Consider the following 24,583-nt stretch of genomic DNA (forward strand, 5'->3'; position numbering starts at 1 on the left):
GTAAATCCAGTTACCCGAGTTGTTGTTAGTATACAAAACAGAACAACTTTCAAAATTATATTACATTTCAGCTTTGGAATTAGTTTATAGCTCTAAAAGATAAGCAATAATGTGGTCTTTTAAGAAGAGCAGTTGTTCAAAGCAAGTACATGCCATCACAACCATATATTTGATTTGGACAGAAGATATACTGTGGCTTTCACAGTATTGTTCACCTTTTCTGTGTAGGAAACAGTATTCAGTGTTAACATGCCATTACTCTACAGCAGTGGTTCTCAAACTGTGGGTCGGGACCCCATTTTAATGGGGTCGCCAGGGCCAGCATCAGACTTGCTGGGACCCAGGGCTGAAGCCCAAGCCCCACCTGGGGCGGCAGGGCTCGGGCTGCGCTTCTCCATCTCCTGTTATGTTGTAACTTTTCTGTCAGAAGGGGGTTGTGGTGCAGTGAAGTTTGAGAACTCCTGCTCCACAGGCCTTCTTCAGAGTATATTTGGTTTGTCTCCAAAAGCAAAAATGTCTAAAAGCAATACAGATTACGCACAAATGTTTATGGAAGAACCATAAAATGAATGGTAGCTAACAGAAATCTAAGTAACTTTACCAGGAAAGTAGAAGGTGAGAGTTTAACACATGTCAGATATAAAATTCCAAATGCATATATAATTGAATTAGAAGATGCCTCATTCACAGTTCATACATTAGGATAGCACTGTTCACAGTTTTGTGGCCCTCTAGCCAAATGTCAGAAGTGCTCTTAAGCAACTGACTATTTTCATTAGAAGTAACCGCCAAGTGACAAACTTATACGAGTAATTGTGAAGTACTATATATGATATACTTTTCTCCACTAAACTAGTAGTAGCATTCTGCTTTACATGGGTGCAACATTACATTCATGCCCAAACAGTTCAGCTTAAATATACACTAAAACTGCCAGTTTGAAGATTATTATATCTGCCAGAGCCAGATGCCAATATCCATTTACCAGCCATCCAGCAATTTACTTTTTCAAAGTAAATTTCTACTGCCAAGTTTACTACTAATGTATTTTACACACACACTTCCCAGCTGCAGATTTCTATAAAAATCTAGCTAGCTGGCAAAGGTTTATGCCTGTATTACTTTAAGATGAAGAATACAAATGAAATTGCTCATCCAGAATCCACCCAGGTCCTATTACTAGCAATACAACTATCCACATATTCTGCAGGCTTCAAATCCAGAGCCTGTGAAGAGACTTCCAAATGTAGGAAAGAAAGGGGGATGACTCAAAGGGTATGTCTACACTGCAACCTACTGGAGGTGGCATGTAGGGTCTGAGAAGCTACATGCCACAGCATGCATGTAGCTAAACGTGCCAGAGAAAGACTCTGGTAGTGGGGAGGCAGCAGGGAAAGGTTTTGGCAGCAGGGAGTTGCCAGAGCCTTTCCCTGCATTGAGGGGGAAGAGGGACAGACACTACATGGCTAAAAAGAGCAGTGGAGACAGGAGAGGTGCTACTACGGTGACCAGATGTCCTGATATTCAGAGCTTTGTCTTATATAGGTGCCTATTACACCCCAACTTTCTACTCACACAAAACCGAACACCCTTGCCCTGCCCCCATTCCAGCCTTCCTCCGAAGCCCCGCCCCTTCTTCTAGGTCCCACTTACCCCATCACTCCTCCCTCTGTCATTTGCTCACCCCACCCTTACTCACTCACTCATTTTCACTGGGCAGGGGCAGGGATGCAGGAGCGGGTGAAGGCTCCAGATGGGGTGTGGCCAGAAATGAGGAGTTCAGGGTGTGAGAGGGGGCTCCGGGCGGAGGTAATGGGTTGGGATGCAGGAGTGGGTGAGGGCTCTGGCGTGGGGCCAGGGATGAAGGATTTGGGGTGTAAGAGGGGGTTCTAGGCTGGGGAGGTGGAGCTGAGGGATTCAGAGTATGGGAGAAGACTCTGGGCTGAGGGCACAGGTTCCGGGGTAGGCCAGAAATGAGGGGTTCATGGTGCAGGAGGGAGCACCGGGCTGGGGAAGGGCCATAGGAGGCATGAGGGCTCTGGCTGGGGCCAGGAATGAGGGATTCAGGGTGCAGAATGGGGGTCTGGGCTGAGGTGTTTGGAGTGCAGGAGGAGGCTCTGGGCTAGGGCATGGGATTGGGGTTCATGAGATCTCCGGCTGGGAGTGCAGGCTCTGGGGCGGGGCTGGGGATGAGGCACTTGGGGTGCAGGCAGGTGCTCTGGGCTGGGACTGAGGGGTTCAGAAGGTGGGTGAGGGATCAGGGCTGGGGCAGGGGGTTCAGGTGCGGGAGGGTGAGGGCTCCAAGCGGGAGTGGGTCGGGGTGCAGGCTAGGCTTATCTCAGGTAGCTCCCAGAAGCAGCAGTATGTCCTCCCTCTGGCTCCTATGCAGAGGAGCGGCCAGGCAGCTCTGCACACTACACCATCCGCAGGCACTGCCCCAGCACCTACCATTTGCCACGGTTCCCGGCCAATGGGCGCTTCAGAACCAGCGCTTGGGGCGGGGGCAGTGTGTGGAGCCCCCCTGGCTGCCCCAACATGTAGGAGCGAGAAGGAGGACATGCCACTGCTTCCGGGAGCCACATGGAGCCCAGGCAGGGAGCATGCCTTAGCCCTGCTGTGCGGCCGACCGGACTTTTAACAGCCTGTTCAGCGGTGCTGACTGGAGCTGCCAGGGTCTCTTTTCTACTAGGTGTTCTGGTCAAAAACCAGACACCTGGCAACCCTACCCCACCTCGATTTTTTACACTTGCTATCTGGTAATCCTAGGTGCTTCTCATGCATGTAGAGAGCTGTGTAAGGCAGTGGTTTTCAACCTTTTTGGGCTCAGAACCCATTTGTAAATGTTTACGGCAGTTGTGACCCAGTAAATAGTCTGTGGGTGGAGGCCCTGGGGTGGTTTCTGTTGGATCCTGCCCCCCAAAGGGGTTGGGTCCTACATGGCACTCACTTCACAGTGGTAGCTTCTGTGCTGTTGGGCTGGCTGGGCTTGGCTCTCCGCTCTTGGCATTGCAACCTCTGGAGTTGCAGCGCTGCTCCGGTTTGGTCCTGCCCCCCTGACTGGACCAAATTTGTGACAGTGGAGTTGTGACCTGTCTCACGGGATTGCAGTGCTACTCCCTCAAATTTGGCCTACCCAGACTCCCTTCATCATAACAGCTGGGCTCAACTGGAGTATCGTTGGGACCCCAGAGGTGGCAGTGTCTAGAGCAGGGAGGCGAGCCCAGCCAGCCTCATGGGACTGGAGTCACAGCAACTGCCAGGCAACCATTTGAAACATTCTGCCGACCCAGTTTTGGGTCCCAGCCCATGGGTTGAGAACCCCTGGTGTAGGGTACATATCCCAGGGCTCAGGCGTATCTGTGCTTGCCTACATTGCTATGTATACCCATACTAGAGGGGGCTTGCACTGTATGTATTCTACATGCTGCAATAAGAAGCGTGCAGTGTAGACGTACCCAAAGTGACCTTTTTAGATAACACTGACAAAAAATAAGCCTGTAGTGAGAACTTATATTCATGAATATACAAACACTGATTTGTTTGAATTTAAAAAAGATTGAGGAAAGAAATTTCTAGAAGGCAAAGTGATAATTTTGAAAACTTAAACTTCCATCGCGAATCCAGTAGACTGAAAGTCATGTAATGTTTCAGTACTTGTATTTGGTAGCATTTCTGATAAATGGATCTCAACTAAAGGTTTTTGGTCTACTAAACTCACTGATTTTGATGCTCCTCTTCATATTCCTAAACTTTTTTGTTTCATCTCTATTAAGTCCCCTTTAAATACTCTTGATTCTGATTCCATGCCTCAACAAAGGTAGTCATTGTTTCTTTATCTACAATTGATTATGAATGAATTAGATTTAGACAACTAGGGGTAACATCTTATATAAGTAAGCATCTTTCCTTATGTTAGCAAAAGTTACTCTGGCAAGAAAGAAATTTCCTCTTTTCAGATATGAGTATCAAGATTTTTGTTTCTTCACACTTAATTTTTTACTGAAGTGGGAACATACAGTCTCACCTGAATGAGTGAATATATTTTTCATATTTGTCAAGAATGGAACTTTGAAGACTTTATCATACTGTTGTTTAAAGCTTGTGTGGAGTTTCTTTCTGGGACTAATAATTATCTTTCCTTGTTATGTTTTATATACTCCATGTGTGTCTGAGGATTTTGTACAAGATTGATTGTGTCTGATACAAATTACTTGCTTGCATATTTTCACCTTGTTTTGTAGTAGTACACAGTTACTTTTTTTTAATATTTGCAGATATATAGATAGTGAAGGATTAAAAGGTTCCCATTTCCATTATTTTAAAGATAAAAATACTAGCAAGCACAACAGGGACCTTATGGCACTTTACAAATATTCAAAGCAGTTTGAGTTCTGAATCTCTGAAGTGCACTTCTCCCCCATTATGTTCTGAGGTTTAAAGAAAGATTTTCCTGCTAATTCAACCTCACTTTAAAAGTTGCCAGTATAAACTCTAAAATGCCATGAGTGATTCATTCTAAATGCTTTAGCTCACAGAAGAGAAAATTAGTTCAGACAAACTAGTTTTTCATAAATGCAGCAAATGGTCTTAAATATGAGAGCAAGTTCTGTATTTGCCTATCAAACTTATAAAATTTTCACAATTGATACACCATAATTGTAGTGAATAACTTGTCCATGTTTATAAAGAAGGACCTGGAAGTTGAGAGAAGGTAAGATGCAGTAAATTCAGAAGGTGGCTCCACAGTAATGGCATTATAACCCTTACATCTACTCACAAAGAGTGTGTCTGAAAGCACTGAAAAAGTCTTGACTTTAAATGAAAAAAATAGGCCAAGTGAAATGAGGTCCCATGCTCAACTCAACTGAAGAGTAACATCTTACAAATAGAAGAAATTATTGAATCTTCTCTTCCTTTGGTCTGTCTGAAGTAATATGCCTCTTAAAACAACATAATTTACACCGCTTTTCTGAAAAGCCTAAAGTAGAAACCAAGCTCTGAAGTGCACTGAAAACTCTGCCCACAGCTCCCATATGTATAAACCAGTGCACTATTTTTCAGCTGAAGTCCACTACTGTGGTACCAAATAGGAAGAGGGAATCTCAGGCTACAAAACAAACATTAAATTGTACTTTGAATCAAGCTATCAGCAGTGCAGAAAATAGAAAAAAAATTAATTCCTGTGGGAAACTGCTAACTAAGGCTATGTCTACACTCGAGACATGTTTTCACTACCATGAGTGACATAAATTATGCCAACAAAAGTGCTAGTGTAGACACAGCATAAGTGAGTCACCAAATTCATCTCTAGTTCCAGCTCCCAAAAAGGTCTTCAAGGGTAAAGTAGAGTCCTGTAGCAGGTACTTCACTATCTAAAACGTAACTAAGCTCTGATTTTTTTCCCCCTTTAATGATTTTTCTGCTTCATTATTGTATTGCAAATACACTACATGCTCAAAAAAGCAAACTGAAATGCTGGTGTTCCAAAGACCTTTCAGCTTGCATTGTCACAGTAACAAACACTGTTAGCACATAAATACTAATGAGGTACACATTTAATCTAACTAGGAAGTTACCAAAGCACTCTCTGTGCTTTTATCAAGGGCAGACTGCCTTCCGTAATTCCCCTCATTGCTTGCTATTTAGTCTATTTTGCTTACTGGCTGATGACTAGAGTTTGATTTTATAAACCTCTTTCTAACGTTTCACGCTGCTCATTAAATATTTCATAGGTTTTCAAGTCAGCGCTAAGGTCCACCAATGAGCATAATTAAGATTTCAAAGAGATTGGCTAGCTAAATTCCACAAGTATAAAAACTAACCTATTCAGATGTTATGTCTCCAAAATTGCTGGTTTAAAAAACACCATACGATTAACTACCGCAAGAATGCACTACATGCTGTATCCCCAAGATTATAGCAGCTACTAAAATGGAATTTTTAAGCAGATTATGAAGCAATATTTTATAGAAATGACAGCATCTTTCAGCCTAAAGAATGTACATACCAGCACAAAAATACTGATTGCAACTTTTCTGGACACACTCTCAGTCCTTCTAGCAAAGAGAAAGTTTGACCTTTTTTTTTTTTTTTAAACACAAATGTTAAAATATAGGTCACTAACACATTTCTCTCTGTAACAAATGTGGCTTGTTATAGGTTTGTGGATGCCAAATCTAAAATTTGGTGACACTTTATTTTTAGTTATACAAACTTAAGACTAGAAAAAATGAAATTAAGTCACATGTGAATACGTATATTGATCACACATTCACTATCAAAGCAACCCAATGCCTCAGAGTTAAATTTTTTCAGAAATAGGAGCTGTTTAGGCAGAAGCTGCTGAAATTTGTACCAACTTCCTGCCATGCATTCACAGAGCCATTCAACACCACCCAGATTTCTTTTTCTAGGTGGTCATTCTTGAACCATTTCATATGTTACTTGGTATAAGCCTCTGGGGATAATAGCAACACAAGCCTGCTACTTCCTAAATACTGCTTAGTTCAGAATATTGTTAATCACTGCCATGCTAAAAGTGCTGATCCATCTGGGTGCAACCAAGTTAAAAAACACAGCAGAATGCTAATTTAATTCCGTGTGCACATCATTATCTATTGGGATCAGTACATCCCTAATCAATACACTTTTGATAGTCAGGGACATCCATTAGCGGCCCCGCTGCCTCAAATATGTCAGCATGTACTTAACAGGATTAGCCAAAGTTTTCAATGGACTTATGTTTGAGTTCTCTCCATGTTTCGTGGTTTAGCTTAGAATGTTTACGGTTCTAAGTCTCCATACATTTATTACGGTTTTCTTCTGCTCCTTTCATCCACAAGGTGTTTACTACCTTGATCTTCCAAAACTGCTCTAGTATTTTTTGCAGGGAAGCAAGTCTCTGAGTAGGATACTAGTTACTTTCTATATTTACTGTGGAGGACAAAGGGATGGAGTTTCACATACAATCATAGCTCAAACTAAGTTCTATGTGGATCAGTCTCCATCAAGAGTCAGAAAACAATATTAAGCCTGAAAAAGCTTCCCTTGAAACACCTCTAGATAGAACAATGCTTAAGACAGACAATTCAGCCATTATTCTATAATTCTATGGAAACTCCAGCACATGAGCTAGGGCTTGAAGCAATAAGATTTTAGAAACTAATCCAAATGTGAACAGATTTCATCTGTTCACATTCCAGAACCAGACAACAAAATCTCTGTAGACATGTTCATAGGGTCATAACCTGCTGCTTCTTTTCAGCCTACAAATCAACCACTCAAGTTTTAGACAAAGGCCTGGCAGGGTTTAGGAAACAGCTGCTGAAAGTTTACCTCTTTGCTTGGGACAATCTTATGCAGTTTACCTCCCCTCCATATACCCCAACATCCACTCCCCCAACTTTCAAATAACTTGAAAGAGCTCAGCCTTTGTCTATCCTCTGGGAATCTGAGATGACATTTCCAACCTCAGAAGAAACCAAGTAACAGCATTTAAATTAAATGGAACCACACTGCATTTTTCTGTGCCTCAATTTCCACACCTGTAAAATGTGGACAATCTATCCACCCTTCCTTTGAAAAGTGCTTTCAATCTACAGATGAAAAATGCTGTGTAGTTATTGAACGTTATTATGGAGACCCCAGCACACAATGTTGGCAATTTAGCAGGCAAGAAAAATGCACCAAACAAAATCATGAGTGCTCCCTCCCATCACTGTTCATAGGTGGCAGTAATGTCTGCCCAAATTGGAGATTTGAAAAAAAATCCATAATGAGCTTTTAAAACTTCACTTGAAGTATAATTGCCAGCTTGTGGCAGTAGTCATCTCTTAACATTTACCCTATGCCAGCCAACTGCTTGAATACACGAACCCACAGTTTATTTCCATACCTCAAGATGAATTTCCTACTTTTTTTAAAAAAACAAGAGAAAATCGTGTTGCAGGTGCAATTTTTCTAATTAATCTATCCTTTTTATCTGCATCTCATATCTATGTACAAACAAGCATTGTGTACATTGATATAACTTGTTGTTTGATGCAATCATTGTTATTTAGTTTGCTCCTTCAAGCAAAGCCCATTTATATTTATACTCCAATTGCATGATAACTTGCCAGATGCACAGACATTACTAATCTGGAAATATTTCAGCATCAACACTTATTCTCAGAGCAGAGAAAGCCTAGGAATCTTGTATTCAAGTATTAGCCCTTCTTGTGAAGCAGATATTTAACTAATTCTATAGGTTTTAAGAAGTCTCCATTTATTTCATTTCTGGTACTGCAAACAATAAGAAATATAGGAATGGCCCACAGAGGATTTCTATGTAAAAATATATATACTTTGTAAAATCAAATTTGAGAAATATTTTGACAGAACTCCAAATAACAGTACAAAGCAAGGTGTCCTTTTATTGTTGAAATTTAAGCTACTCAGGTAGCCAAACTATTGTAACCTATTTGTACAAGGTACTCATTAAGCTATTGCGCCTGACACTGCCCTCAAAGCAAAAGCTTAATTATAGGCCATGTTTTAGCATCTATAAAAATACAGGCAATAACCTTTACAAATTAAGGCAGCAAGTATCCTGTAACAGAAATTTAGAATGTTTTAGGTTGCCACATACAACAGAAAACTTGAGACGGTGGTTGAGATTGACATTTTACAAGTGAAGTAGAAAACTAAGAAAATACTCATGTATTAGGTGGGACAAAAATAGATAATTGCTTGCTAACTGCATTCAAAAATGAATTTTAAAAAACCATTTTGAACTCCTATAGGACCTTCTGTTTGATGGCAAATTCCTTACAAACTTTAGATGACCCTTGTGAGATACAGGTAGCAAAACTGAAGCCTAAAGTCACAATGAACAGACGCAGAGTATGGAAGTGAACACAGGTGCTTTTGCTCCCAGTCCTTTTCTCATTAAGACGCTTTTAGATCAGAGTCTCATACTTTGTAGCTTCTGTATGGCAAGCTCATTGCACATACCAGGGGCTTCTTGTATCCTACATTCTCCCATCCCCACAGTTCCAATTTGACACCCTTACATCCCACCTCCCCTCCAGTTCAGGGACATATGCAAATAGCCAAGAAGTTTATTAGTAGTTATTGTAGAAGTTACTGTAGTTTAAATTAATTTTCTTCTTTCTGCTTGGGAGATAAGGCAGAAAAGAACATTTAAAACTCTATTGGAATGATGGGCAGAGTTTAGATGGGGAATGTTGTTATACTGGAAGGTGTTGGTAGTTTCCATCAACCAGTTTTGTTCTATAAATAGTTACAAAGCTCATTAAAGTTGATGGGTGTGCTAACCAGATGCCAGGGACTGTATCTCCCCTCACACACACACACTTTCCTCCTCCTGGTTTTCCAATTTTTATCAAAATCAATAGGATTCTGTCTATTGATGCCTACAATATTCCCTAAAATTTTGGAAATGTGAGGAATGGTAGTCTAAAGTTATATTACATCCAGAGAAATACTATCAGGTTGAGTTTACGGCCCCATTTCACTCAGCCAAAAATTGACAGATTTCTGTAAGAAAAAGTTATGCAAGAAAGTAATTTTTTCAGGCAACTGATCTTTCTGGATTTCTTTAATGCCAAAATTATTAGAGGTGTTTCAGATAAGTTAAAGTGTGCAGGGGGAAAAAGAGCTCTTTTCCTCCGTGTAACATAATATTGCCAGTTAATAACCTTCTTGAATATTAGGTTAAAAAAGGTAGATACTATAAGTGATAAAAGTTATTGAATCATAGGTTTAATGTTTCCTGTACCTTTAGGTGATCCAGGGACAGTGAAGTTTTGGTTTTAGTTCCAGGGAGGGTATTTATGTTGGAGAAAGCCTAGGAAGAAAAAAATATGCAGTGTTAGTAATTTGCTTTGTGAAGCTACTGAAATATTTTAAGGTATTCTATAATTAACTGATCATTGCTAAAAATCATCAGGAGAAATGAAGAAACTTCTGAATATGAGGGCAAAAATGTCCAAAGTGTAGCTGAGAGTGAAGACTGCTTGGAAATTTAGGAACTGGTTTGCAGAAAAATGCTAACTCCACATATATTTTAAGTTTCTGAGGCTTGTTTTATAAGATGCCTTCAATATATGCCTTGTAAGTATTTAGGCTGTGAATTTCAGACGGGCCTAAGGGAGTTGGGTGCCTAACTCCCCATGGCCATTGAAAATCTCAGCCTTAGACAAGAACATACATAAACATTATATTCTCACTGACAGACTGTTTGCAAATGAGCTTCATTTTTTACCATGCAGAACTACAGCTTTATTTGCCAACCCTCCCCTTCCTGCTCCCCTTCCCTAATCCCAAGTGACCTCCCTTAGGGATGCCTACTGTACAGAGACTATATTGTCATAGTATACTGGCACAGCCCTGTAGTGTAAATGCAGCCTACACTAATGGAAGAGGTTTTTCCGTCAGTATTCGAGGAACACCACCTCCATGAGCTACAGCAGCTACGCTGATGGAAGCATTCTTTCATCAATTTATCTGCGTCTAGGATGGGGTTTAGGTCAGAATACCTATATTGGTCAGGGGTGTGTTCCCTCCCCATCCCTGACTGATATAGCTATGTCAAACTACTTTTAAGTGTAGACCAAGCCTTACACTTGGAGGAATGGCTGGAATCATGGAGTCCATCAATCCTGCTCTTCGCCTGGCTGTAAGGCAGGGGTCCCCAATGTGGTGCTTGTGGGTGCAATGGCACCCGCCAGGGCAGTTGTATGCGCCTGCAGGACACTGCACCTCCAAAATGTCGCTGCCGAAGAACCACCCACCGAAATGCCGCCGAGAAGTGTTGCCGTTTCTCGGCGGTGATGCTTCTTGCCACTGCCACTTCTCGGCGGCATTTCAGCGACGGGGTGTCTGGCGCCCGCCACAATCTTCTGGGAACAGGAATATGCTATTCCCACAGAAAGGTTGGGGACCACTGCTATAAGGGTTACTTAAGAATATGATGTACCCGCTCCACAGCGAGGCCTGATCTCACTGCCATGTGACTGAACACTGGAGGACTAAGATCAGATAAGGGAACAGAATTTACGTCTCCTCCACAGAAACAATGCATTGCATTGCACTAAGCAGAGAAACAGATATCAGACAGCCTAATTCAAAAATTGATTTTTGCAACCATCTTTAAAAGTTACAGTAACAGCTGTGCACATAGTATTATCAGTTAACACACTGACACTAGCATTGTGTTGCAGAATTTTTATAAAGTCTGGTTCAGTAGAAAAAGTTTAACAACTATGAATCAAACTCTGCAGCCCTTACTTACTACAAGGTGAGTTTTATCTGTCTATTGACTATCAGGGCCCAGGTCAGGCCCCTTAATATTTCTGATTGACTTCTTGTGCTATATATTGATATTATACGGTAGAAATAGGAAAAGTAGAAAGCAGAGGTAATAGATAAACTGATGAGTAGAAGTTCCCTAAAGAGATAATGCCTACATATTTTGTTAAAGGTTTTAAACTTATGTAACATTAAAGCAATAATTTCAATGTTCAAACTTGGTCATATCTCATGTATTAAAAATTATGTAGTTAAATGCCAGGTGGTTTTTTTTTTTTAAATAAAGAAAAATGCTTTCAGTACTAAGATCAAGTCAGTCACTTGCAACTCCCATTTAGACTAATCCTACTCAACACATTTATGGGGGTTTTTTTTGGACAGACATTACACAGCATGCCCACAGTTTTACCTCTGGGGTCTTGAAAATGAAAATTTGTTTCCTACTCAGTTATTTCCTACTATTTTATCAGAGAAGGTGGATGGTCTCTCGGCACTGCAATGATTTTTAGTTTTGGCTTATGTCAAAAAATAAGTCCCAAAGTAGCATTTCAGTCCCTAGCATAAAAGTCTTATAACTATCTTGCTAGAGCCAAAACTTTAAAGATAGGTTTAAGTTCCTCTCTCTCCATAGGATTTTCACCTGAATAGTACAAAAAAAAGAGAAAAGTACTCCTCTGTTGCAGCAGTATAGCCTCCGAGAATGTATTTTCCAAAATGATTGTAACCATTTTCAATAGCTGGATATTTCTTAAATGCTTGGACTTGTTGTCCTTTTAATGCCCTTCTCACTGTTCTATAAGTGATGTTCCTCATAAAATCCAAATGCTACCATCCCAGAATACTGTGTGAAGCAGTTCAAGGACACGCATCAAGTATTAAATTTAAAATTTTATTTAAAAAGTAACTGACCACATGAAGGTTTGACCTTCAGTCCACACATCATATGTAGTTTTTAGTATAATGTACTGTGTCGAGTTGTAAACCAAGTGGGACAGGGACAATTTCTTCTGTACTTATGACACAAAGCAGTATACAATAGAAGACTGAAAAAAGAAAAGATGACAAAAGGGCTGTGCAATAAATAGCAGCTGACAAGGAATTCTCAATCTACACAAATGAAAACTGTACAAAACATACTAACATTTCTAGCCACCTTTTTTAGATGAACAAATCCAGTTTATTCTACACTTTGGATATTTTGTAAAAAACTAATCAGAAAAATGTTAGATAAATAATACAATATCTTACAGACCCCATCACACTAAATTGAGTTGTTATAGTCCTATTCCCCAGAGATATTTAAAAACTAAAGGAATTCTTCAATCACCATAAATATAACAAAAGCCAGTATATTATTAACATCTGCCACCTGTGCAGTGACAATCTTCAGAGTGACCTATCACAAGGTAGTAGAATAATTACTAGGGCAAGTTTATGAAGTTTAACATCTAATTGATGGATAAGTATTTTCAGAATGATTTTTAAACAAATAAGAGGTTGTAGAAATGTATTTGTCTATTTTTTAGTTCTTAATTTCAAACGACTAACACAAAACCAACATGGCATCATGTTGATATTATTAAGTGTCCTCCAATTTGTGTTTAATATCCTCTCCATTATCATACTTGTCTAATAGATTGTAAATCAAAAGCTTGTAATTATAAAGAACATAAATCTACTAGAAGTTAGCTGAAACTGGCATGTTCCTAGAAACCCATTTCTGAATCTGTGTGTCCTTTCTTTGAAAGGGGTAGTTACTTTTCTTCTAATTTTAAATATGGCATTGGTTTTCAGAAACTAAGTGGGGGAGTAAAAATAGTAACTGATTAATAAGGCACAGCAAAGCGACTATTATGTGCTACTGTACTCAGCTAAAACTAAAGAAAAGTCTAAAAATATGAGTTATGCTGTAGACAGAATAATTTCTTCTAATCATCAACATATTCCTGTTCAGGGGTATAAAAGGGAAGATGGAAGCTTTTATAAAATGAAATATGCAGAACTTCAGTTCAAGATCAGGAATAGTGGTGTTTTTGCCCATTAATACAAAAGACAAATTGAACTTAGGTTTAAATAAATCTCATATGCATCTTAGGCACTTACATGGCCCCCATTATAACAGTACCTACCTGCCTCACAATCTTTCACAATGTCCCTGTGAAATACAGAGTGCTATTATCTCATTTTATAGATGAGAAACAGAGTGGCTAAGTGACTTGCCCAAGGTCTCAGAGAAAGTCTGCAGTGCAGCAGGGTTTTGGTGACATCTGCAATTTTGAAGAAATGGTTTTCATATCACATTCTTTATGAATTATTACTCTACACTCACCATATAAAAAACTGAAACTTGCAATCAGACACCTCTGAAACCTCAGTAGAAATAGTGGTGGTGATTAACGGAAGCCCAAAAACTCAGGTCTTGAAAAATTTACATGACATCCACATAACTACAATACTACATCTACCAGCCTACCCCAATCAGGGAGAACAACTTCCTACAAAACCACTGAGAAGAGGAAGGGTGTGGGAATTCATACAAAGTGCTGTTCCTGAACCCTGCTCAAAGCTTCCATCTCTTATTAAATGAATATTTAATGCCATGAAAAATTACAAAAGTTTTGTCAATGTGTATGAAACTACTCTTGGGTCTGTCAGAGACCTGTACAATATATTTGACGTGCTCAAGATGCAGAAGTGGGATGTTTGGGAATTTATTCAACGTCCACTTGTTGTTATTGCCCATTTTTAACTTGATGGCTGGTGGCTACCAAGAAAGATGCTATTATTGTCTCCAATATCAGCCTCTGGCTAGTAAGCGTAATACATATCAAACCCCTTCCCCGCCACCATCTCAAGTTTCCTGACTGTATGGAAGGATCCATACTTTAGATCTCCTCCAGACTCCGTACTGCAGTGACCAGGGGCATTGTCATTCTATCCTTCACTCAGCTTCCACTTCTGTTTTCTTCTTCTCTGTGAATAGTTCCAGCATCCTGCCTGTTCATAACTTTTTTAAGTAGCAGTGATGAAGGCAAAGACATCATCATTGTCAGTTTCACTAATACTAGTTAGAATCCCATGACAACAGTGAAACCAATTAAGTCTTCTGTCTGCAGACCTAGGAAGACAGAACCACACTACAAAGTGTGAATTTTCCTTACTATTATAAAAGCTACACACTTTCTTAAACATGGAAGGTTAAATACTGCAGGAACTGATGGCTTAGCTGCCTCTGCTCCTTTCCAGTCTTCCCCTATACCACATCATTATTGGAACTTCAAGTCCAAATTTCCACAAACTATAATAGCTCTGTAGAGTTGGGTCATTTTACAAAATACTCCATGATAACCCATATCAAGGTATGTTTTCATTTAAGTAGCACAGCTGCAGCTATGTTGCTGTAGCAGAGACACTTACTACAGGAACAAAAGGGTTTTTTCCTCTCGCTGTAGAGGGGGTAGCTAAGTCAACGGAAGAATTCTTTTGTTGGCCTAATTGCATCTACAGTGAGGGGGTTGGCCTAACTGGGTCAAATTTTCTCACAGCCCTGAGCAATGTAGGTACATGGACCCAAGTTTTAGGTGTAAACCAGGCCTCAGTGACAGTGACTTGATAACCTACAGTATGAAGCAGCTCTGATGTGGCTGACTATTTAACTTTTATAATTAGTGTTAAAATAGAATAGCCGAATATTTGTTATTGAAAGGTTTAAATAGCTGCCACAAAAAAGGCACTTGCCCCTTATTTTCTATCAATTACAGGAAAAAATGAGTTATCAGAATGCAAAAACACACTAGCTGAGCCAGATCATGTTCCTGGACAAACTTTCTATAAACCACAAACATGTTCCTCTTATAAGATCTTGATTAGCCAAGGAATCTCTCTAATATTTGTGGCACTATAAGATGAGGCGCAAAATAATTCACAGGGCTGATAATTTACATGGTGCTTCACAAATACAGATAAGACACTCCAGGAGAGAGTATATGGATTAATGATAAAAAAAGGAAGCACGTGATGAAAAGCCTGAAGAGGGGGATTTTAAACAGTGATCTGAAGGAGAAGCAGGAGCAACACCGTGGTTTAAAAACACAAAACCAAGAGCAGAAAAAGATGTAATTAAGGCAAAGAACTGAGATAACATGTAAGCCTTTAAATGCTAACAGTTTCCACTATCACAAAAATATTTTAAATGAAACTTTATTTTTCGAAAACATTACATGGTTTGAAAATACACACTCAAGGCTAATGATTGTAGAAAATACACACTCAAGGCCAATTGTAAAGTTATCAAAAATACCACACAGGTCTTCTTTATTGGTCCAGTCCACTAAAATAACCAAAACACATACATGCCGTGTAAATATCAACATCTTCATGTTTAAGAGAAGTTGTCAATGCAACTGTTGAAAGTATTGTTATAACAGGCAAAATGAACTCCCCTTTTTGGAATTATAAATGTGTAAAAACAGTCAAACCACTTTCACGATATCTAGATTTACCAAGACAGATTATTAGATGGGGCTTTAAAAACCCAGACACCTGCAGAGTAGCATTTATATTATTTAGTGACACCAAAGGTATAGGCAGCCCATTTTTTCAATTTACCTCTGATCCAGTAATTACATTAGCACAATTGCACAGATGTAGGTAAGTCTATGGACAGACTAACTTCTACACAGATTGACTTACAGATGTCCACACAACAAAATGTTTAAAGATATGAAAGACTTTCAAGAAGTCTGGCTGTTGCTATTTATTTTAGTGTGGTTTATTTCATTTATTTACACTTATACACAGTACAGAGTTTTATTTTGTTAAAATGAAATTCTACAACCCAATATGGATTTTGGACAGGAAAGTGTGAAAGTATGTATGTAGAAGGGGTGGGAGAAATCAACTATACAGGATATGTCTACACTAAAGTTTTTTAACCTTGTTAATGGATTGCCAATTAACTTGAAATAGTTAACACTTTTGTAAAGGCTAGTCTGAACACTACCCAAATGCTTGTGTTTTTTCTTAGCCAATTCCTTGACCAGCTAACACATGTTAAAACTACAACTTGTCTAATCTATGCTATGATGTTATCATCATCATTAACATGTTAAAAATATAGCTTTCCCCCCTTAGTATGAACATTGCTACAAGGTACTGTAGTTGCATGTTAAAGTAAGAATTATAAGAATTTTAAATAAAACTCAGAAGACCTTCGTATATTTATTTTATAAACTTATTACCCAAGCAGTGGATGAAGGATTATATTGTTGGTGTGGCATTTTTATTTGTGTGTGTCACTGATCCTAACCTACTCACTGACATATACCACGTTCTTCCTCCTCTTTAACCGGCCAAAACAAATATAAGACTGTCATCTATGTATCAAGTTAAGATATTGCCTATTGGGGCTCTAACACAATGGGGCAGCAGGTGTGAACTAGCCAAATGCACCTGTCCCACAGGCTCTAAAACGGGCAGCGGGGAAACATCTTGCAAAGGAACCTGTTGCTGTTCCATCTACCAAAAGATTGCCAAAAGATGTCACGACGGGAAAATGGGGGTGGCTGATGCTGTAGCTGTCAGCCGCCCTGGTGCTACGGGGGGTGAGTGGGAAGGAGGGAACCTGGCGCTTCAGCTACCACCTGCCTATACACCTGGGGGTCGGTGTCTCCGACAGGGCGGCGAGTCCCAGCCCGCGCGGCCTGCTCCCCCCCAGCAGCCTCAGCCAGAGCCCGCTCTGTAACCTGAGCCAGTCCCCCACCTCCCCCTACACCAGGCCGGGCCGACTCCCCCCAGGGCCCGCCTGCCGCTGCCCGTGAGGACGGGGCACCGATTCATCCTTAGGAAGCGGGAGGCGAAGGGGAACCCGGCCCCTGCCCGAGTTGGCGGCACTACGACCTACCGAGCACCGACTCCCATCCCCGCCAATCAGGGCCCCCCGCTGCCGGCCTCGCACACCCCACAGATAGAGACAGCAGAGCGGCCGCTGCCCCACTAGGCCCCGCCGCCGCCCCCCCCCCCGTGGGGAATCCGGAGCCGTCCCCCTCTCACCTGGCTGCCTGGGCTGCGGCTCCCGGGCCGGCTGGTACTGCGGGCGGGCGGGCAGGCGGGCGTCTCAGTCCATTGGCCGGGTCCCGAGGCGGGGAGGGGGTCTGGGAAGGGGGGGCGAATCGCAGTGGCGGAGGGAGGCGGCGGACACAGGGCAAACACTAAAGAGAATGAACGCCGGGGGCAGGTCCGGCCGGGGAGGAAGTGACGGTACCGCGCCTGAGGAGAGAGCGAGCCAATCGGAGTGGCCACAACACCTTATAGCACCCGCCCATCGTAGCACTCGCAGCCAATCCGCCCGCGCACCGGCTCGAAGCCCGGCCCTTATCCCGGACCGCAGCTCCCGGCATGCACTGCTCACTGAGACAGCCTCACCTCCAAGGGGACTACAGCTCCCGGCATGCATCGCTCACCCCGACCGCCGGATCGCCAAGGGGCCTACAGCTCCCGGCATGCTTGGCTTCGCTTGGGCACTCGCAGTTGAGGGAGACTTGAACTTGGTGAAACTTTCCCACGCAACCAGCCCAAGACGGGCCCTGGGCTGACTTTAGGCCGGAGACCATTCAGCATACGGGGCCTGAAGCCTCGCTCTAGGTTGAGACAGCCCCTGGTTGCTGTTGGGGGTGGGGGAGGCTTATCCTACTGGCCCATGATGGGGGAGGAGGAGGGAGAAGAGACGCTGCTGCAATGTTTGTGGTGTACGTGGAGTCGTTCCGGCCCTTCCCCCACATTTGGGCCCTTCTTTCAGGTGGCGAGGAACGCCCCCCCCCCCCCCCGCCGGCACTAGGTGAGAAGGCAAGAAGATGAGGTTTGTGTGTAGGGTGGAGCAACAGCAGGGCCACTTGAGTTCCAGTTGTGGGCAAACCAGAGGGCCAGCCCCTCTTGGCTAGGTGAGGCAAAGCATCACAGGGGTGTGAGGGGGCTCCCAGGGTGTAGTTTGTTTGTTTGAGAACACAAGAACAGCCATACTCCATCAGACCGAAGGTCCATCTAGCCCCGTATCCTGTCTTCCAACAGTGGCCAATGTCCGGTGACCCAGAGAGAACAGGCAATCATCAACTGATCCATCCCCTGTCGCCTATTCCTAGCATCTGGTGAACAGAAGCTAGGGATACTATGGCTGCCCATGCTGTCTAATAGCTACTGATGGACCTATCCTCCCTGAATTTATCTAGTTCTTTTTTGAACCCTCTTATAGTCTTGGCTTTCACGTCATCCTCAGGCAAGGATTTCCACAGGTTGACTATGCATTGTGAGAAAAAATACTTCATTGTGGCTGTTTAAAACCTGCTGCCTATTCCTGCCTGGGCCAGGAACGGTACAACTACGTTGAGTGTGAAGACAAGGTCATAGGCCTCCTGTCAACTACAGCAGTGGAGCGAATGTTGACTAGTGCATAAGGGAGCGGTAGTTCCAAGGTGGCAGTGTAGTGGGAGCTGTAGTCTCTTTCTTTGATCTAAATGGAACATTGCATAGTAGGAGGTGTAGTTAGTCCACCCCAATCTCTGGCTTATAAAGGCAGCATGGGCGTCAGCTACTCTATTTAACCCAAGTGAGGTATAGGCCCCCTACCAGTTCCCAGACATAGTAGGTGCTCACTTTCCCCAGAGTAGAGCTGTAAAAAACAACAAGGAGTCCAGGGGCATCTTTCAACCTAACATTTATTTGGGCATAAGCTTTCGTGGGTAAAACCCCACTTCTTCAGATACATGGTGTGAAAATTACACACACACACACACGCTGCATCTGTAATTTTCACACCATGCATCTGAAGAAGTGGGGTTTTTACCCATGAAAGCTTATGCCCAAATAAATCTGTTAATCTTTGAAGTGGCACCTGCCTCCTTGTTTTTGTGGATATAAACTACCATGGCTACTCCTTGATACTTGGCAGCTGTAGTCCAGTGGCTCTCAACCTTTCCAGACTACTATACCTCTTTCAGGAGTCTAACTTGTCTTGTCTTATGTACCCCCCAAATTTTACCTGACTTTAAAACTACTTGCTTACAAAGTCAGACATAAAAATACAGAAGTGTTACAGTACACTATTAGGTTTCAGAGTAACAGCCGTGTTAGTCTGTATTCGCAAAAAGAAAAGGAGGACTTGTGAGCTGTAGCTCACGAAAGCTCATGCTCAAATAAATTAGTTAGTCTCTAAGGTGCTACAAGTACTCCTTTTCTTTTTGCGACTACACTATTACTGACAAATTACTTAAATTTCTTATTTTTACCATATAATTACAAAATAAATTAATTGGAATATAAATATTGTGTTACATTTCTGTGTATAGAAAAGTATAAACAAGTCTTTGTATGAAATTTCAGTTTGTATGGACTTTGCTAGTGTTTTTTCTGTAGCCTGTTAAACTAGGCAAGTATCTGGATGAGTTGATGTACCCTCAAGGCTACATGTAGCCTTGGTTAGGAATCTCTGCCATAGTCCATAGCTAGGAAGAGAGTTTATGTCCTAGACCAAGTTTCACATACTCCAGAGTGATTTTTAATCTGTTTAGTTTGAATTACTCACTGTACCATTTAGCATCAACAAGGGCCCTGAGAAGGGAGATGAGATTGTAAACTCTGCACAGAAGGAAGTAGCATTTTGGGTTTGTTTTAATTGTTATTGTACATAGCCCACAACAGCATCCTGGTCTACCAGTAGCAACCCTTTATACTATTTGTAATACAAATAATTAATTAGTTTAAAACTGTTTAACATCCTTAGATAGAAGGAAATATTGCAATTACGTGGGTGTTAGGGCACAGGTTTAAGGCCAAACAACCCAACATTGTGTTCCAGTTCCTGTCCTGCTGAACTTTATACCTTTTTTTTCCCAAATAAAACAGTTCATACTTAGAAAGCTGCTATTGTATACTTCAAGAGAATGAAAAACTGCAATAAAGAAAAATACAGAATTTAACAGGTCCCTGCTGAGGAGTTTTAGGGATTGGAGAGTTTTAAGTATTGACTTTGAAATAGCAGCCAGTGTGTTATACACTCTGACTACAGAGCTTCTGCCTCAAAGAGCATACAGTCTTATATACACACACACACACACACACACACACAAAGGGTAGAATATTAAAAAATAAGGCCTATCAGTTTATGGAAACTTCTTTTTCTCTGCTTATTCAGTATTTGAAGTTGAGGGCCATCATCATCATTAGCTTTTAGCATGGTTAAGATTGTGGACTGCTGTTCTGTAAGAAGTCTTGCTTTAAAACGATTTTACTGTTCTGCTGTATAAGTAAGGAATGTATGGCACACTGACAAATAAAAAACGCCTGTACCAAATGGGTCGAATGGTCAAAAGGGAAGTGAAGAAACCAAAAGGTGCCAACCTAATTATCAGAATTGCTCTGATGGCTGAAGCAGCAGCAAATTAACAACCCTAAAGCAAAGGCATATGCTCCCAATAATAAAAATAAATAGTAAAACCAAAAAAGGGAATAAAAAAACCCAGCAACTCCCAGTAACGACCCATAATAATGCTGATTGAAAGCAACCTTAACTGTTGCCTTTTAACAACCTCAGCATAACACAGCAAGGCTCAAACTTGCATGGCAACTTATTACTATAAAAAAAAGGGTGGATTACCATGGGACTTTCAGTTCGTTCTGCATTGACATCAGCTTCGGACGTGTCAGACAGAGACCCGGCTCTGCCCTCTCCCTTGTGTGTAGTTTCAGCTGGCCACTGGAATTGACCAAGCAATGCTAAGAACTTGTAACTATAAGATCCAGCTGCAGAACATTTGGCTGATGTGTGTGTGTGTGTGTATGCTAATTTTAATGTTTAAATTGTACTTTCAATAAATGTGGCGTATTGCCTTATCCCCTAAAAAATTTCTGTGTGTTTATGAGCATAAGATTTTTGGTGGAGAATAGTGGAGGGGGAACATGGTGATACACCATGCTTGTTTTAAAGTTTTGCCTACAGTAAAATAAAATTCATCAATCATTGTAGAAGTTGGTGTGCACACCCTCAGTCGTAGCGAGCTGAGTAAATAGGCTCAGAAGAATTTAAAGTTTCTCGCTCTAACCCAAGCACTGGAGTAAACCCTGAAGGGTATAGGAGCGTCAGGCGGTATTTCCTGCATTCCTTGTGCAAGACCGAGCTCTGAAGAATATAGGAGCGTGGGCAAATAGTGGTACACAAGGCCATAGCATGTAAATTGGCACCTTCATATAAATGTTTAAAAGAAAACAATCTAAAGATGATGCCTCCAAGGAAGGACTGGGATCACTGTGTTTTGTTCATGAGATTACGCCTTTTAAACAAATCTTGCAAAAATACAGGCATAGGCCATGGACCGAACAGGTACTGGCAAATGTCCACACTATTTCGGATCTAGAAGATAAATTTGCCAAATATATACAGGTATATAAACCTTCGACCCCAGCAAAGAGAGATTTGGCAGCAATTTGGCTATAATGGGAGGCAAGCAATGAGTCACATCTCTGTCTGGCTGCTTGCTGAGAGGAGAATGCATCCCTGTAGAAGAAGTTTTCCCAAGCAGAAAAAAAGATCAAGAAATGAACAGGAATACAGAGTCAGATTCCCATCGGGACACATTTAGAGAAGGGAAACAAAGGGAAAAGTTAGCAGACCAGGTCGGGAAAAAGAATAAGAAAAAAAAATAATTAAGTATTACAAGAAATGGTTACAAAATTAACCTTAAAACAAGGCAGAGCCTCTGTCAATCATAATCGCTCTGAACCCATTAAACACCTTAAGCAAAAATTGGAATTTGCAACCCGCCAACTAGCAGCGGTAATGGCAGGAAAATGGGTTGACAGCCCGCAAGATGGCACCTCTACCTGGGATAAACCATGGGGTCCTGATGAAGTATGGGACGGAAATATTTGGAACAATTCTAAAAGGACAGGACTTAAAAACCCTGTCACAGCCATGAAACAAACTGCGACCACCAGAGTAAGAGACCGGGGGGACCAAGCACTATCACCACCACCACGACTGTATCCGCCTCCAATCTCCAAGCCATGTCAAAATGGTTAGAACCCCTAACTCAGAATTTTTTTTCTAAATGAAGTTTAAATGAGCTCCAACTTGCAAGTCCAGAGAGTCTAGAAGCAACCCAAGTGCAGCACCTAATAAGTATCTGTACTGCACTTGAAATTCAGGGTGTGTGTGTGTGGGGGGTCATTAACAGAATAGTATGTGCAGTGGACACAAATCTCATAGTGCTACTGACAGCTTTTGGGGAACAGATGGCTGCTGCCACTTAATGGCACAAGCGATACTAATGGCCCAAGAGCCCAATGAGATAAGCATACTATATCCTTTGAACCTAAACACCACATATAGAAGGAATTCAAAAATATGAAGCATGGTTGTGGCCTAGACAGCTATTTCCTATTTGTTTAATTTGCATATATGGTTTCATTTTGCACAAATAGTAGCCCATTTCCCTCCCCCAGCCCCCAAATCCCATCTGCCTATAACCATCACTAACAAACTTAGTTTTGTTTTGCATACTTGTGACACAAATTGTACCCACTTGACTCTGAAATTAACACCTGGAGTAAATGTTCTTATTAAATACTGGTACTCTGGCAGACAAAAACAAGGTACGAGTCTTTTGATTTTACAGATTCCAAGCAGAACACCACTATTTGAAAATTTACTTTTCTGTAAAACATGGCAAGAGTCTACAACCTTTCATAACCTTAGATTTGCCATAATACGTTGAGCCATTAAATCCAACGTCATCCTTCCCAAAATAGCCTTCAGGTGTTCCAAAAGGAAGGCAAAAAACCAGCAGCATTACGCAGCGGACCAGTTGTGCAAGGTTGTACTGGAAGCTTTTTTTCTTAAGCCACTGTAAAATCAAACTTACAATCAGAATGCTGCATGAGATTTAACCATCACTACCAAATGTTATGCATAATCACTAATACCTCTAGAAGACTAAGCTTTCCTCAATCTGTAAGTCTTTTGGGAGTGGTTAAGAAGCAGCCAACTGCAGATTTTTATAATAAAAACAAACATAAAATGATTGCAAAATTATGGTTTGATGCCAAAACTAATCTTTATAGTCTTTTTCTGGAAGGGAAAATGCCAGCTAGATCAGGTCAATCTGTTTTGCCAGAGAAAGGTGTTGGGAGGAATTTTCTATTCAGAAATATTTATTTTCTTAATACATCAGATAACAAAATACCCGCATTCAAAAGTTACAATGTAACATTTAAGGCCCTGTATTATTTAAATCCTTCACTAAACTAAAATTAGTTATTTTTGCCTCTGTTTTGCTGGTAAATTGAAAAAACCCTTGCAGGCAGTCTGCATCATTCAACCGTGTGTAAATAGCTTAGTTATAAAGTGTAAAGGATTCCGTATAGGAATAAATAATTCAGCTACAAGCCCTTCATCAAAACAAATAGATGTGGCATTTTCCATACATTACCCAATTCTATATTATTCTGAGGATGCTTTTCAAATAAACCATAAGGAAAATATATTGTACAGCTTCAAGTACAGTGACAAGATGGCCTTTAAAAGATCATTTGCCAAAATTAAAATATTAGACATCCATCCCATGGTGTACTTAAATACCAGTTCCTATCCTATCCTGATCTGTTGTATAGTAATTGCTGTGTGCTGTAAAGATACCTTTGGTATTCCATCCCAGAGATGGTTGCAGTTCAGCAATGTGTGAAATTATAAGAGTTACCTACTTATTAGTTATTGTGAGACTTAAAGGTGACCTACAAAAGAAAAAGCAATTGTGTGCACTTTTTGGGGGATAGAGGAGGCTGGTTTATGATATAGGAGGGATGTAAATTTTTTCTGATTAAATTTTTATATTAGAAATTCAGATCTCATCTACATTGTTTTTCCCAAAAGACTATGGACATCTGAAGTAAAAATGTGGAAACTGAGGGGGGAAAGGATGTGGAAGCCGATTACAAAAACTGAATCGAGTTTTAAACAAATAGCTGTGTAATCTGAAAGTCTGAGGCAACTGTTGGGAGAGGGCGTCATATCTAACAAGCCCGACTCTTCAACAGAGGGCTAAAGTAGCTCCAACTCCTCAAGTAAATAGGAGAGTATATTCCTAGAAAGGTAAAGCAAGCAGAAAAACTTATTTATAAGATACCAATCACAACTTCTTTATGCATCATTAAGCAGAAAAAATAGGGCACAGATCCATTTCTTTCATTTGCAGGTCACCGTAGTAGTTAATTGCTTATATAAAGC

The 24,583-nt window shown here is 41.0% G+C and overlaps 1 protein-coding gene across 7 annotated transcripts in view; it reads right to left on the reverse strand.

Moving 5' to 3' along the window:
- Nucleotides 1-17,524, reverse strand: part of STAU1 (staufen double-stranded RNA binding protein 1) — a gene marked incomplete at its 3' end in the record, with an annotated part of 52,750 nt that extends 35,226 nt beyond the window's left edge. For 4 of the 7 annotated variants that reach the window (XM_084645617.1, XM_084645616.1, XM_084645615.1 and 1 more), the window contains exons 1-2: nt 17,365-17,522; nt 9,782-9,850 (exon numbers count right to left, since the gene is read on the reverse strand). Of the gene's footprint in view, nt 1-9,781; nt 9,851-17,364 lie in introns of all 7 variants that reach the window. The other 3 variants (XM_084645619.1, XM_084645618.1, XM_084645620.1) reach the window with 2 other exon arrangements.
- Between the last annotated feature and the right edge of the window lie 7,059 nt (nt 17,525-24,583).

Source organism: Lepidochelys olivacea, assembly GCF_965140295.1.
Source record: "Lepidochelys olivacea isolate rLepOli2 genome assembly, chromosome: 13".
In the NCBI taxonomy this organism is placed as follows: domain Eukaryota; kingdom Metazoa; phylum Chordata; order Testudines; family Cheloniidae; genus Lepidochelys; species Lepidochelys olivacea.